The 14,879-nt window shown below is 45.4% G+C and overlaps 6 non-coding genes across 6 annotated transcripts; all 6 read left to right on the forward strand.

Annotated features, from left to right (window-relative positions):
* The first annotated feature begins 6,770 nt into the window (after positions 1-6,770).
* On the forward strand, positions 6,771-6,842 carry trnap-agg (transfer RNA proline (anticodon AGG)). The gene has a single exon. It is a non-coding gene; the product is annotated as a tRNA-Pro (tRNA).
* An 88-nt stretch (positions 6,843-6,930) lies between these two features.
* On the forward strand, positions 6,931-7,004 carry trnai-aau (transfer RNA isoleucine (anticodon AAU)). The gene has a single exon. It is a non-coding gene; the product is annotated as a tRNA-Ile (tRNA).
* A 235-nt stretch (positions 7,005-7,239) lies between these two features.
* trnaq-uug (transfer RNA glutamine (anticodon UUG)) lies at positions 7,240-7,311 on the forward strand. The gene has a single exon. It is a non-coding gene; the product is annotated as a tRNA-Gln (tRNA).
* A 308-nt stretch (positions 7,312-7,619) lies between these two features.
* Positions 7,620-7,692, forward strand: trnaf-gaa (transfer RNA phenylalanine (anticodon GAA)). The gene has a single exon. It is a non-coding gene; the product is annotated as a tRNA-Phe (tRNA).
* Positions 7,693-7,782: 90 nt separating this feature from the next.
* Positions 7,783-7,854, forward strand: trnaq-uug (transfer RNA glutamine (anticodon UUG)). Its single transcript has one exon. It is a non-coding gene; the product is annotated as a tRNA-Gln (tRNA).
* Positions 7,855-13,055: 5,201 nt separating this feature from the next.
* On the forward strand, positions 13,056-13,127 carry trnaq-uug (transfer RNA glutamine (anticodon UUG)). Its single transcript has one exon. It is a non-coding gene; the product is annotated as a tRNA-Gln (tRNA).
* Positions 13,128-14,879: the final 1,752 nt, after the last annotated feature.

The raw sequence follows: 14,879 nt of genomic DNA on the forward strand, positions 1-14,879 counted from the left end.
AGGTGCTCTCAGACTCTCCTTCTTAGCGAAGTTTTGTATTTACCCTGGTAATCATCTCTGAGCGTTTCTTCCCGTGTTTTGTCTTCCCGTGGATTACTTTTGGACTGTCTATTCTCATCTTGATTCTTTGCTGCCTGCCCTGGACTATATTCTATACTGGACTGATTTATGTAAGTTTGCTGCCTGCCCTGATCTTATGCCTGTTTCTGGATTACGAGTTGCCTTATCTCTACTGTTGTGTTTGCTGGTGATTGACCCTGATTGTACGACCACGATTATAATAAAACTGCAAATGGATCCTCATTCTCCTGAAGCTTCATTACAGAAAACTTCGCCATCACACGATCCAGCAGTTCTGGTTCAAATGTCCACGGAGATTTCCACTCAAGCTAACCAACTCGCCATTCATCAACATCAGCTAACCCATTTAACTACAGTAACGGAGGAGCTCGTCAGGACGCTACAGAGTTTGCAAATGTCACTTACGAACCCAGCACCTTCTCAACCGAACGTGAGTGTGGACGCTTCTCCACCACCTTCAGTCACAGTTAACCCACGTCTGGCTCTTCCTGATAAGTTTGATGGTAACCCAACTAAAAGTAAGGGATTTCTACTGCAATGTTCATTATTCATTGATCAACAACAAGCTATGTATAGCACCGATGCCAGCAAGATTTCCTTGGTATGCTCACTCCTCTCTGGCAAGGCGTTAGAGTGGGTGACGGCGGCTTGGAGAGAGGATGGTACTGCTTTTCCATCATTTGGCATCTTTCTTCAACGATTCCGGGAAATATTTGAACACCCGGAGGGAGGTATGAGAGCTGATGATCAACTACTCGCGTTGAGCCAGGGCAGTAGTACCGCAGCAGAATATGCTTTGACATTTCGTACTCTAGCAGCACAAACCGACTGGGTGGAGAGCACGCTTAAACTGCTCTTTCGCAAGGGACTCAGCTTGGAGTTGCATTCCGAACTGGCTTGCCGAGATGAAGGGAGATCGCTGAATCAATTCATCGAGCTAACCATTCAGATTGACAATCTGATTCGTTCACGTCGTCCACTCAGAACGGTACCAACCAGCACACAATACCCAGTCACTCTTTCTCAAACTGAACCCATGCAGCTCGGATATACTCATCTGACTCCGGAAGAACGAGAACGCCGCATACGTCAACATCTCTGCCTCTATTGCGGCCAACCGGGCCACCTGAGGGCTTCTTGTCCCACAAGACCTCCTCTTCTTAACTCCTCTTCGGTGAGTCCTTGTGTTCAAGCACATCACTCCAGTTCTTGTATCAAAGTACCTATAGTATTGTCTCTAGAGGGCAATCATATATCCACATCAGCTCTATTAGACTCAGGAGCAGCCGGGAACTTTATGTCTCATGAGTTTGCTCAACAACTACAACTCCCACTAATCTCTTGCAATTCTCAATTGGTAGTGGAAGCACTAGATGGACGGCCTCTCGGTGATGGAAGGGTTCTGCACACCACCGTGGACCTTCAACTACAGACTGGGTCCCTTCACACTGAGGTAATTCGTTTCTACATCATCACATCACCTCATAACCCGGTAATTATTGGACTCCCCTGGCTACGTCAACATAATCCCCTCATTTCATGGAAGGAAGGTCGGATCATCAAATGGGACCCGTCATGTCACTCCAACTGTTTAACTGGCAGCCCTTCACTCTCCATTCAGACTGTTACGCTAAAGGACGAACCTGTTCTTTTCCCCACTCTTCCCATTGAATATTCCGACCTCGTCGAGGCTTTTAGCAAGAACAAGGCTATGGAACTTCCTCCTCACCGCTCAAACGACTGTTCCATCGAACTATTACCAGGGACAACACCACCTAAGGGTCGACTTTTCCCCCTATCACAACCCGAATCAGAAACCATGAAGAACTACATAGAGGAGGAACCTTCAAAGGGGTTCATCAGAGCATCTACGTCACTCTGGCTTCTTCTTTGTTAAGAAGAAAGACGGTGGTCTACGCCCTTGTATCGACTACCGGGGTCTCAACGACATCACCGTCAAATTTCCATACCCCTTACCTCTGGTACCAGCTGCTCTAGAACAACTCCGCAATGCCAAGTATTTTTCCAAACTAGACCTCCGCAGCGCCTACAATCTCATTCGCATCCGGGAAGGTGATGAATGGAAGACAGCTTTTTCTACCAGCACTGGGCACTACGAATATTTGGTTATGCCTTTCGGGCTGTCTAACAGTCCTTCCGTATTTCAATCATTCATCAATGACGTCTTTCGGGACATGCTTGATCGTTGGGTTATTGTTTACATCGATGACATTCTTATCTACTCCAACACCTATGAGGAACACGTGCAACACGTAAGAACAGTATTACAACGACTCATTGATCACCAGTTATACGCCAAAGCAGAGAAGTGTGAATTTCACCAGACTACCACATCATTTTTGGGCTACATCATCAGTCAGGAGGGAGTCGCCATGGACGAGAAGAAGGTCCAAGCCGTTCTAGACTGGCCACTACCAGTAACCTTAAAGGAATTACAACGCTTTTTGGGATTTGCTAATTTCTACCGACGCTTCATCAGAAATTTCAGCTCGGTAGCCTCTCCCTTAACCTCTATGACTAAGAGAAATTCATCACACCTCACCTGGTCAACCACAGCACAGGAGGCATTCGCAGAACTCAAATCACGTTTCACATCTGCCCCCATCCTCCACCACCCTGATCCAGAACTCCTGTTTATAGTTGAGGTGGACGCTTCAAATACGGGCATTGGAGCCATCCTTTCACAACGGCACGGATCCCCATCCAAGCTCTATCCTTGCGCCTATTATTCCCGCAAACTTAACCCAGCCGAACAGAACTATGACGTCGGTAACCGGGAATTGTTGGCCATGAAAGCAGCTATGGAGGAGTGGCGTCATTGGCTGGAGGGGTCTAAACATCCGTTTGTGATACTAACTGACCACAAGAATTTGGAATACTTACGATCTGCCAAAAGACTGAATCCCAGACAAGCGAGGTGGGCCCTCTTCTTTACACGATTTGACTTCACTGTTACCTATCGTCCCGGTTCAAAGAACACCAAAGCAGACGCTTTATCACGCCAACACGACTGTTTAACTTCCATTAAATCCAAAGAAACCCTTCTTCCAGAGTCATTAATCGTGGCCCCAATTCAGTGGGACATCATGACAGAGCTCACTCAAGCCAATTCACAAGAGACCCCTCCTCCCGAATGCCCCCCTGACAAAACTTTTGTACCTCAGGATCTCTGTCAGAAAGTACTACAGCAAGTTCACTCCTTACTCAGCTCCGGTCACCCTGGAATTACGGCCACTGTTCACCTGCTTCAGAACAGCTTTTGGTGGCCAACCTTGCGTGCAGACACAATAAAATTCATTAATGAATGCATCACCTGTAACACAAGCAAACATCTCAGACAGTTACTATCTGGCCTAATGCAACCATTGCCAGTTCCCCACCGACCATGGTCCCATCTTGCCATAGACTTTATTACCGATCTCCCCAAGTCCAATGGGAATACCACAATACTCACTGTCATAGATCGCTTCTCCAAGGCCTGCCGTTTAATTCCACTTCCCAAGCTGCCTACAGCATTTGAGACTGCCGAACTCCTGTGCAACTTTGTGTTTCGCTTTTATGGCCTTCCTGAGGACATCGTGTCGGACCGAGGGCCCCAATTCACATCCAGAGTATGGTCCGCATTCTTCCAACAACTCAACATCAACATTAGCCTCACTTCAGGATATCACCCACAATCGAATGGTCAAACAGAACGTCTCAATCAGGAGATCACCCGGTTCCTCAGATCCTATTGTCATCAGAACCAAGCAGATTGGAGCCGATTCCTCATGTGGGCTGAGTATGCACAGATCTCACTCCAGAAACCCTCCACTGGACTAACTCCATTCCAATGTGTAATGGGCTTCCAACCTCCCCTATTTCCATGGTCAGGGGAACCTACCGAAGTACCCTCTGTCAACGATTGGCTCCAGAGAAGCAAAGACATCTGGAATCAGGCTCACACCCACTTGCTACATGCTGTCAGGAGACAGAAGTTGCAGGCCAATCGTCACCGTCGCCCCAATCCCGAGTATACTCCAGGTCAATGGGTCTGGCTATCCACTCGAGACCTACGCCTCAGACTTCCTTGCAAGAAACTCGGTCCCAGGTATGTGGGTCCCTTCCAAATTGTTAAACAAATTACACCAGTTTCCTTTCGTTTGGCATTACCCTCTAATTATCGTATCTCTCCCACTTTTCATGTATCACTTCTCAAACCCGCTGGTGGTCCGAGAGCGGAGGAGGAGGAGCAGACCAGTGACCAGGGCCCCATCTTGGTGGACGGCGAGGAGGCATATCAGGTTCGAGATCTACTCGATTCCAGACGCCGGGGCAGGCTCCTCCAATATCTGGTGGATTGGGAGGGGTACGGACCGGACGAGCAATCCTGGGTTAATGCAGATGACATACTCGACCCCACACTCGTGACTGAGTTCCATAGGACGCACCCGGAAAAACCGGCCCCTCGACCTCGAGGAAGACCCCGGCGTTGTTCGCCTCTTCGCGTCAGGAGCCGCTCGCAGGGGGGGGCTCTGTCACAAACGAGACTCCCACTGTTCCTCCTGCTCACCACCAGAGGGAACCCTCTCCTGAATATTAAACCATTTGAACTACATTTCCCACATACCTGGCACTGATTACCTTGCACCTGACCTTCATCAGTGGACTATTTAAGGTGCTCTCAGACTCTCCTTCTTTGCGAAGTTTTGTATTTACCCTGGTAATCATCTCTGAGCGTTTCTTCCCGTGTTTTGTCTTCCCGTGGATTACTTTTGGACTGTCTATTCTCATCTTGATTCTTTGCTGCCTGCCCTGGACTATATTCTATACTGGACTGATTTATGTAAGTTTAATGCCTGCCCTGATCTTATGCCTGTTTCTGGATTACGAGTTGCCTTATCTCTACTGTTGTGTTTGCTGGTGATTGACCCTGATTGTACGACCACGATTATAATAAAACTGCAAATGGATCCTCATTCTCCTGAAGCTTCATTACAATCACACTATTTACAATTTGTACACAAGGCAATTCAAAGTGATTCACAGTTGTATAAAAACAATAATGTTTATGCTCATAATAATAATAATCATTAATTAAAAAGAAATGCTGTAGTAAAATACTTTCAGTTGGAATATGACAGCTATGTAACGTTCTGTTTATGCCTGTGTCCTTTCAGATTAAGTATGCATACCCGGTTTTACGAAGAACCTCTGAGGGTCGACTCCTTCGTGTTGGCAGGGAGGGCCAGGTGTAAGGAGGAGGTCCTGGCTGAGGCCACTGCCTTTGTGAGGCAGAATGGAGGGAATCCTGGAGACCAGTTCCTGGTTCTGGCTCACTGCAAGATCCAGTTTGGGAAACACCAGGGTCAGAGGTTCCTGTGGCTGCTGGAGAACTCACTGGGGTATGCCTGCTATCTGGTCAGAAGCATTTTGGGGGAGGAGGAGAGGGACAACCCACTGTCGGACAACAAACACCTGTTCCTCAAATACACCTCGCAGATCAGGGAGGTAGGCGAGGCTGTGGAGGTGTATCATATAAAACAGGCCATGCTGCAGGAGGCCCAGAGGACAGGAGACTCTGGATATCTGATGGTGGAGTTTGGGGATTTTAAGGGTAGGTCAATGAAGGAGGTGTATGAGGACCCAAGCAAGGAGGCCCAGGCTCTCATCACCTACCTGAAGAAGGCAAAGGCCAGGCCTAACACCAATATGGCCCTTTTCAAAGCATACGTGCTGAAGAGGCAGGCTCCAGCCCACGTGCCCACCACCACTGTGCCCACTGCATCTGTCCTCACTGCTGCTGTGCCCACTGCCACTGTGTCTGTTCCTCCTCCACCTACTGCCACTAAGAACAGGCCACTGCTGGCGACCAATGTGTAGGCCCTGTTGGAGCGGGGGAAGCATTTATTTGCTTCACAGCTGGCACAAAAGATTTTGTCTCCAGCCAAACCCTGTAAGTGGGTAAGTTTTTTCTTTTTTCTCCAGCCACTGCAGGCTCGAGAGGCCCTGCTCCTGCCCCGGCTCGTGCTACTGCCCCTGCTCCTGCCCCTTATCCTGCTCCTCCAGCATTGTGGACCCCTGGCCAGGTGTCCCAGTCGCCTGCAGAGCTTCCTGTCCACTGGAAAGAGCAACTCCCATCTTTCCAGCAAGGCTTTCAACCCCTGTCCCTCTGCACCAGGACCATCCTCACTACAGCCACCCACAGGACTGCAGCGCCCTGCCCAGCCTCCTCTGCAGTCTCCTCCTCTGCGCCCTGCCCAGCCTCCTCTGCGCCCTGCCCAGCCTCCTCTGCAGTCTCCTCTTCTGCGCCCTGCCCAGCCTCCTCTGCAGTCTCCTCCTCTGCGCCCTGCCCAGCCTCCTCTGCAGTCTCCTCCTCTGCGCCCTGCTCAGCCTCCTCTAAAGTCTCCTCCACAGCCTTCTGTCCAGCCAAGTGCTGCCTCTGCTCCTGCAACATCAACTGGGTCCAGTGTTGCAGACCAGGCTCCTGTAAGTAAGCTTCTCATTATTCGTGTGCAGGTCCTGCAGCGTGATTTCCAATGACCACAAAAAAAGAGGCCGCATTTCCTCTGTGCTGGAAACTTTGCACTGGCTACCTTTTAATTGTTGATTTAATCAAAAAATTGCGCTTTAAGCCATGGAAGCTGAAATGTTTGCGGCCCGACAGCAGCAGGGAGGATGTATGTTTCGGCTCGTTGGTCTAGGGGTATGATTCTCGCTTAGGGTGCGAGAGGTCCCGGGTTCAAATCCCGGACGAGCCCATTATTAGGCTTTGCTTTTAATCTCTTCAGCCTGATTAGGGCAACCAGGATATTTCTGAGCATTTGGGGATAAAATGTGCCAGAGAGAGGCCGGTTAGCTCAGTTGGTTAGAGCGTGGTGCTAATAACGCCAAGGTCGCGGGTTCGATCCCCGTACGGGCCACTCATTTTCTCTCTGGGACCTTCGCTCTGCTCTTCTCAAAAATGACGGGCGGTCTCCCATACAACCATGCTGGCTAAACCACACAAGTACCTGGCCGAAATAGCTCAGTTGGGAGAGTGTTAGACTGAAGATCTAAAGGTCCCTGGTTCAATCCCGGGTCTGGCAGAGTAACGACCTCCGCCTCTTTTAGTCTACCTGATTCCACCTCTCAGACAGCAAGTTAGCAGTGTGTGTTGGTTCCATGGTGTAATGGTTAGCACTCTGGGCTTTGAATCCAGCGATCCGAGTTCAAATCTCGGTGGAACCTTTTTAGTATCTTTGCGGAAGGGAGGCGAAAAACAGAGGTGATGCGCAACCGCTGACGTGGCGGTGAAATTGGCACTCTCAAACCGAGTCAGAATTGGGGAAACATGGGCTTAAAAAGCAAAGGCTTCTTTTGCTCCTTGCTATCGCGCTTCTGGACTGAATGACTTAAATCTCTGCACCTCATGGGAAAAGTTGACACACGCCGAGGTTCCATGGTGTAAGGGTTAGCACTCTGGGCTCTGAATCCAGTGATCCGAATTCAAATCTCGGTGGACCTTCATTTGCCAGGCTAAACAGCAGAAGTACCTGGCCGAAATAGCTCAGTTGGGAGAGTGTTAGACTGAAGATCTAAAGGTCCCTGGTTCAATCTCGGGTTTCGGCAGAGGAGCCACGCCCGCCTCCTTTAGGCTACCTGATTCCACCTAGCCTCATCGCTATCTGCCTCTCAGACAGACAGCTGGGAGGGTGTGTTGGTTCCATGGTGTAATGGTTAGCACTCTGGGCTTTGAATCCAGCGATCCGAGTTCAAATCTCGGTAGAACCTTTTTAGGTTCTTCGCGGAAGGGAGGGAAAAAACAGAGGTGATGCGCAACTGCTGACGTGGCGGTGAAATTGGCACTCTCAAACCGAGTCGGAATTGGGGAAACATAGGGTGCATCTCAATATCCCTCCTCGTCTCCTCGTTCCTCTGTCCTCCATCCTATGACCCGGAAACCGATCGAGCTCAGCCATCTTGAAGGACATCTCAATTCTCTAATTGCACCGCGAGGAGGCGAGGATCGAGGAGTGAGGAGGCTTTCAGAGGAGTCATGAGCGAGGATACACAGGTGTATCCTATGCGGAAGTGTTTTATTTACTAAACGTGACGCACGTATACATTCTCCTCCCCCTTCACATCGGTCACAATCTGTTTCAAAGTATACTTTACCTTTGCAGTTTATATAAACCACACATTACACATATTTCAACAGGGTATCTTGCTTTATTATTATTTATTATGAATTTCTTAAATAAACAAACTGCAACAACATGAGGGCAGATCCTTTGACATGAATAGGCAAATTGACATGAATAGGCAAAAACAAGTGTTTTTTTGTTTCAACAAATGATTCTCAACTATGTTATAAAAGATATACAAAACGATTTGATATACCATTTTAAGTTTTAGATCTGTTTGATGATCATATTATTATGAATTGTCATAAACGCCTTTATGTTATATTTGGTGTTTCTTAGTAATCTCTGCCACAAAAGCTAAACAAAACAAAACGATTTAAGCATGGCATGATACCAGCAAGATTGTACCAAGAAGTGTTATTTGTTTTCTTATTAATAAGTTCATCACACTATTTACAATTTGTACACAAGGCAATTCAAAGTGATTCACAGTTGTATAAAAAACAATAATGCTTATGCTCATAATAATAATAATCATTAATTATTATAATATTATAATAATTAATTACATAAAAAACAAATGCTGTAGTAAAATACTTTCAGTTGGAATATGACAGCTATGTAACGTTCTGTTTATGCCTGTGTCCTTTCACACACAAGAACCTCTGAGGGTCGACTCCTTATGGGGCATACTGAGGAGGCCAATAGGAGGGAGATCGTGTTGGCAGGGAGGGCCAGGTGTAAGGAGGAGGTCCTGGCTGAGGCCACTGCCTTTGTGAGGCAGAATGGAGGGAATCCTGGAGACCAGTTCCTGGTTCTGGCTCACTGCAAGATCCAGTTTGGGAAACACCAGGGTCAGAGGTTCCTGTGGCTGCTGGAGAACTCACTGGGGTATGCCTGCTATCTGGTCAGCAGCATTTTGGGGGAGGAGGAGAGGGACAACCCGCTGTCGGCGAACAAACACCTGTTCCTCAGATACACCTCGCAGATCAGGGAGGTAACGAGGCTGTGGAGTTGTATCAGATAAAACAGGCCATGCTGCAGGAGGCCCAGAGGACAGGAGATTCTGGATGTCTGATGGTGGAGTTTGGGGATTTTAAGGCTAGGTCAATGAAGGAGGTGTATGAGGACCCAAGCAAGGAGGCCCAGACTCTCATCACCTACCTGAAGAAGGCAAAGGCCAGGCCTAACACCAATATGGCCCTTTTCAAAGCATACGTGCTGAAGAGGCAGGCTCCAGCCCACGTGCCCACCACCACTGTGCCCACTGCATCTGTCCTCACTGCTGCTGTGCCCACTGCCACTGTGTCTGTTCCTCCTCCACCTACTGCCACTAAGAACAGGCCACTGCTGGCGACCAATGTGAAGGCCCTGTTGGCGCGGGGGAAGCATTTATCTGCTTCACAGCTGGCACAAAAGATTTTGTCTCCAGCCAAACCCTGTAAGTGATTTGCAAGCTTTAAAATCATTACAGTATATATTATGCAGTATATATGTCTAACGAAAATACGTGTTCAACAGCTGCAGGACCACGTGTACCACCTGCTTCTGAGTCCGCAGCCCGGTGACAGCTCTTTACATGTGGTGAGTATCTGTTTAACGCATACAAGTGTGTTGGTGACATGTGCTTAGTGTTTTATGTTATTTTACAGACTCTGCTGCTACTGATTTTTTTGAGGAGGAAGATGACCTGGAGATGGCAACTGTAGCCTCGCAAGCTGAGGAACAACTTCCTCAAGGTATGTAAATCTTAAACAATATTTTACAAACAATTACAAATAAAACAAAACAGTCTTTTTTAAATTACATATTATTTTATTTCACAACACAGATGTAGCGACAATGAGTCTTACATTAAATTAGCTCAAATTATATATAGGGAATTTAATAATTAATCATGAATGATTAATATATTGCACATTACAGTTAAATTATCGAAGCTGAAAATAGATCGATTGTATATATGAATGATCACCATAATGGGTTATGGTTCGTCATTAATATATCAATAGTCTTATTACAGATCGATTATTTGAGATAACCTTAAATGGAATTAATTTAGTTATCGAACAATCTGTTTGTCCAGCAAACGGCCGTAAGATTAACTTATCAATTTTCAACAAAAATTATCTCTTTCTTATAATTCCAAAAAAGCTATTTTCTGGCCATGAAAAATCACCTTCTTGTTATTATAAAATTTAGGTTACTGAAATAGTAACGAATTGTAAAGCTTTGTAGCTAAAGGGTCGAACACTTCATTGACTTTGTAAAAATGAGCACTTTAGACAATTAGCAATCAAGAATATAATGGTTTTAATAAAAAGAAACTACGGATACAGAATTCTACATTTAAACCAGGGATACATGTATGTACAATAAACAGTAAAACTAACGAGACAAACGAATAACAACGGGAGTGAGAGAGAGAGAGATTGAGTGAGAGAGAGAGAGAGTGAAGTATATATATATATATATATAGAGAGAGAGATAGAGGATGAGAAAGTGAAACTAACGGTCAGGATGAGAGAGATCACCGGGGTGATCGCAGCATGGCAAAAATCACAGACAATAACCCTTAGAGAGGCAACAAGAAATCACATCAATCAAATCAAATCAATAACCTATACTTGTGTATATGGTTCTCTTTGTGTTGCTGAGGAACGCAGAGTCGTATGCGTGTTTGTCCTTCGGTGCTATAGGCTTGTTCTCTCGTGTCTTCCGGGCCGAGCAGACTCGCGTGAAGTTTTAAAGGTTCACCGAACGTGAAGTTACCAAGGAAATAGTTCAGAGTTCATCTCCCTCGGGAGGGAGAGGCGAAAATGAAAATAAAACTTAGTAAAGAAAGGAATAGAAAAGAAACGCGGTGTAAAGCTCCCTAAGGAGCCATGGGACTGGAAACCTCTCACAGGGATAGTGCTCTCTTGAGAAACTCCTGTGTCAGTTTCTTATAGAGAGGAGGCCTTGTCAGGATAATTGATGATGCTATAAAATTTTGTCATTTCTAGCCAGAAAGATTGTACACACAGAACAATACATTTTAATGTAATATCCTATGTATGACTGGTTTAGTCAAAACAAGACGGTCAAACAGGTACCAAGAATGGCCGGAACGAGTAGAAGAAACATAAAGTTACATTCATATGCAGAATTACACACATTTAATGTTCACTCACACGACTATAAAGCCATAATACCGGCTACCATGACCTAGGAAAGATCAAATTCATGTTTATACATTTCTTAAGTCGTTATACTTATAGAAAATATAAGATTGCAGAGTCTATTAGTCTTTCTTCATCAGAATTCAAGTGGGAGCTGTGATTCCCTTGGAATTCCTTTTGGGGGTCATAAAGTTTTATGACCTAGCAAGAGGGAGAGTTACAGAAGATGATCCTGTTAGGTAATCTTTCTTTAATAAATGGAGTTAATCAATGACCTGCTGGCAGACATTGGGGCACCATTTCACATGATTCAAGGTTTTGTGAATTAAACATATATGTGTTCATATTTGTTCAGTAGTGAAAGGAAAACAGGATTCGGTCAGTCGCTACACGGAGGAATGGCACTTCTCAGGTGTCAATCTACATTCACTCTTTGAGTGAACATCCTCAAAGGAAAAAAGATAATTTAAAGGTGTATGTAAAAGGTTTTATTTCATTTTTTATCGTAATCACTGAGTAAAGCTCATTCTTGTCATCTCACACTTCCCCCACTCCCCTTGGAATAAGTGGCTGTTGTAGTGTTTAGTCTGCTTCGCTTCACACTTGGCTGATCCCATCTTTTTTTCTTCTTGTATTTCTTCTAATGGTGCTTGGATGAAAAACAGGATGATTTTCACTGCTTCCTTCCATCTTTTCATCATCATGTCATCTCTCTACTAATCATACATGCTTTGCAGTAAACCTTGTAATCGCAGTAGCTGTCCAGCAGAGCTGAGAAAGTCATGCAGTGAAAGTCTAAAACAATAAGATAATTTTGTTGTGTTTTTTTACGCTCCAGCCACTGCAGGCTCGAGAGGCCCTGCTCCTGCCCCGGCTCGTGCTACTGCCCCTGCTCCTGCCCCTTATCCTGCTCCTCCAGCATCGTGGACCCCTGGCCAGGTGTCCCAGTCGCCTGCAGAGCTTCCTGTCCACTGGAAAGAGCAACTCCCATCTTTCCAGCAAGGCCTTCAACCCCTGTCCCTCTGCACCAGGACCATCCTCACTACAGCCACACACAGGACTGCAGCACCCTGCCCAGCCTCCTCTGCAGTCTCCTCTGCACCCTGCCCAGCCTCCTCTGCAGTCTCATCCTCTGCGCCCTGCCCAGCCTCCTCTGCAGTCTCCTCCTGTGCGCCCTGCCCGGCCTCCTCTGCAGTCTCCTCCTCTGCGCCCTGCTCAGCCTCCTCTGCAGTCTCCTCCACAGCCTTCTGTCCAGCCAAGTGCTGCCTCTGCTCCTGCAACATCAACTGGGTCCAGTGTTGCAGACCAGGCTCCTGTAAGTAAGCTTCTCATTATTCGTGTGCAGGTCCGGCAGCGTGATTTCCAATGACCACAAAAAAGAGGCCGCATTTCCTCTGTGCTGGAAACTTTGCACAGGCTACCTTTTAATTGTAGATTTAATCAAAAAATTGCGCTTTAAGCCATGGAAGCTGAAATGTTTCCGGCCCGGCAGCAGCAAGAAGGGAGGGAAAAAACAGAGGTGATGCGCAACTGGTGACATGGCAGTGAAATTGACACTCTCAAGCCGAGTCGGAATTGGGGAAACATGGGCTTAAAAAGCAAAGGCTTCATTTGCTCCTTGCTATCGTGCTTCAGGACTCAATGATTTAAATCTCTGCTGCTCATGGGAAAAGTTGACACACGCCAAGGTTCCATGGTGTAATGGTTAGCACTCTGGGCTTTGAATCCAGCGATCCGAGTTCAAATCTCGGTGGGACCTTCTTTTGCCAGGAATGTGTGCAGTACCTCGTTCGAAAAAACTTTTTCGGCAGCACTGAGCCGCAAGAGCTCATCTAGGTAGTGCCCCTTGAAGGGGGGCGTAAAAAGGATGGACAGCACTGGAGAATGCAGGCATCGATCCCGCTACCTCTCGCTTGCGCTTGCTGCTTCCTACCGATTGAGCTAAAGTAAGCCCAAAGTAAGCCCACGTGAGCCAATCGCGTTTCTCTGCTGTGGCTTACTTTTGACCAATCGCGTTTCTCTCCTGTGGCTTACTTTTGACCAATCGCGTTTCTCTTCTGTGGCTTACTTTTGACCAATCGCGTTTCTCTCCTGTGGCTTACTTTTGACCAATCGCGTTTCTCTCCCATGGCTTACTTTTGACCAATCGTGTTTCTCTTCTGTGACGTACTTTTGACCAATCAGCGGCTCCTATTATTGTCATCTTTGCAACAGGTAAGGCTATTCTTCATTACTGTATAATCGTTTAATATTTATTCATATACATTGTGTATTTTTGGAAAATTAGACATGCCAATATAGCTAGCTAGCGTGTATATTAGAGGTTTACTTCAGTACCTGTGAACCTGTAACTTTTCCCATGATAAAATACAGAAAAGAAAACATGTAGCTACTGTTAAGTTAATTAGCCGGCCGCTAATTAAGCTATATCCTCCTGAGACCAAAAAAAGTTTAGGTAATAATTTAGTATTTTGTGTGTCATTACATTGTTTAGAGCATAAGAAAGTTTTTTGCAAAAACGTTTTTTTTTTTTTTAATAATGTTCATATAGGTTATACTATGTCTTCTGTATAGGACACTACTAGGACTCATTTTTTATTATTATTATATTTAAAAAGACGTGATCTAAAAAAAAAACATTGTTTTTGCCTATTCATGTCTTTAAATAAAATAATAATAAAAAATGAGTCCTAGTGTCCTCTACAGAAGACATAGTATAACCTATATGAACATTATTTAAAAAAAAAAACGTTTTTGCAAAAAACTTTCTTATGCTCTAAACAATGTAATGACACACATAATACTAAATTAACTAAACTTTTTTTGGTCTCAGGAGGATATAGCTTAATTATATCAGTGTTTTATATCCTGAAATTGTTTAGGTTTCAGGATTTTATATACCAAACTTTGTATGAAGATGATTCCCAACTATGTTATAAAAGATAACAGATTGATTTGATATAGACTTCCATTTTGCTTTATGCAATATGTGTGTAAAATGGCCATAAGTGGGTTTTCCCATATTATACAATGTATCTATGTATCTAATTTGCATATTAATGTATTCTTGGGGCAACATGTAATGAAAAAAGAAGTGTAATAATGGGAGTTAGTAGTAATTGCCAAGATTTTCATAATAATATCTAATATTTCATATAATTTCTTTCCATATTGTCACCCAAAATGCCTGATAAACATGATTTAAGTCCTGCTGTGTAGTTTGCTAAATTATTGTAACACACTTAACATACAGGTATCTTTTAGATTGACAGAGGTAATAGTCTCTTTCTGATTTTCATTTCAGAAAATGTACGCATACCCCATTTTTCGTCGCCAGTCAGCAACATCAAACCGTCTCCTCATGGCGCCATCGGCGGAGGCGAAGCAACTTCAAAATGTGGTGTCTGGAAGGGCCAAATCGAAGGAGGAGGTGCTGGCAGAGGCAAGTACTTTTGTCTGCACAAACGGTGGAGATCCCAGTGACCAGTTTTTAGTACTGGCTCACTGCAAA

The sequence above is a fragment of the Siphateles boraxobius genome, unplaced genomic scaffold, assembly GCF_051911475.1.
Source record: "Siphateles boraxobius isolate OS27281-9 unplaced genomic scaffold, OSU_SipBor_1 269, whole genome shotgun sequence".
Taxonomy (NCBI): domain Eukaryota; kingdom Metazoa; phylum Chordata; class Actinopteri; order Cypriniformes; family Leuciscidae; genus Siphateles; species Siphateles boraxobius.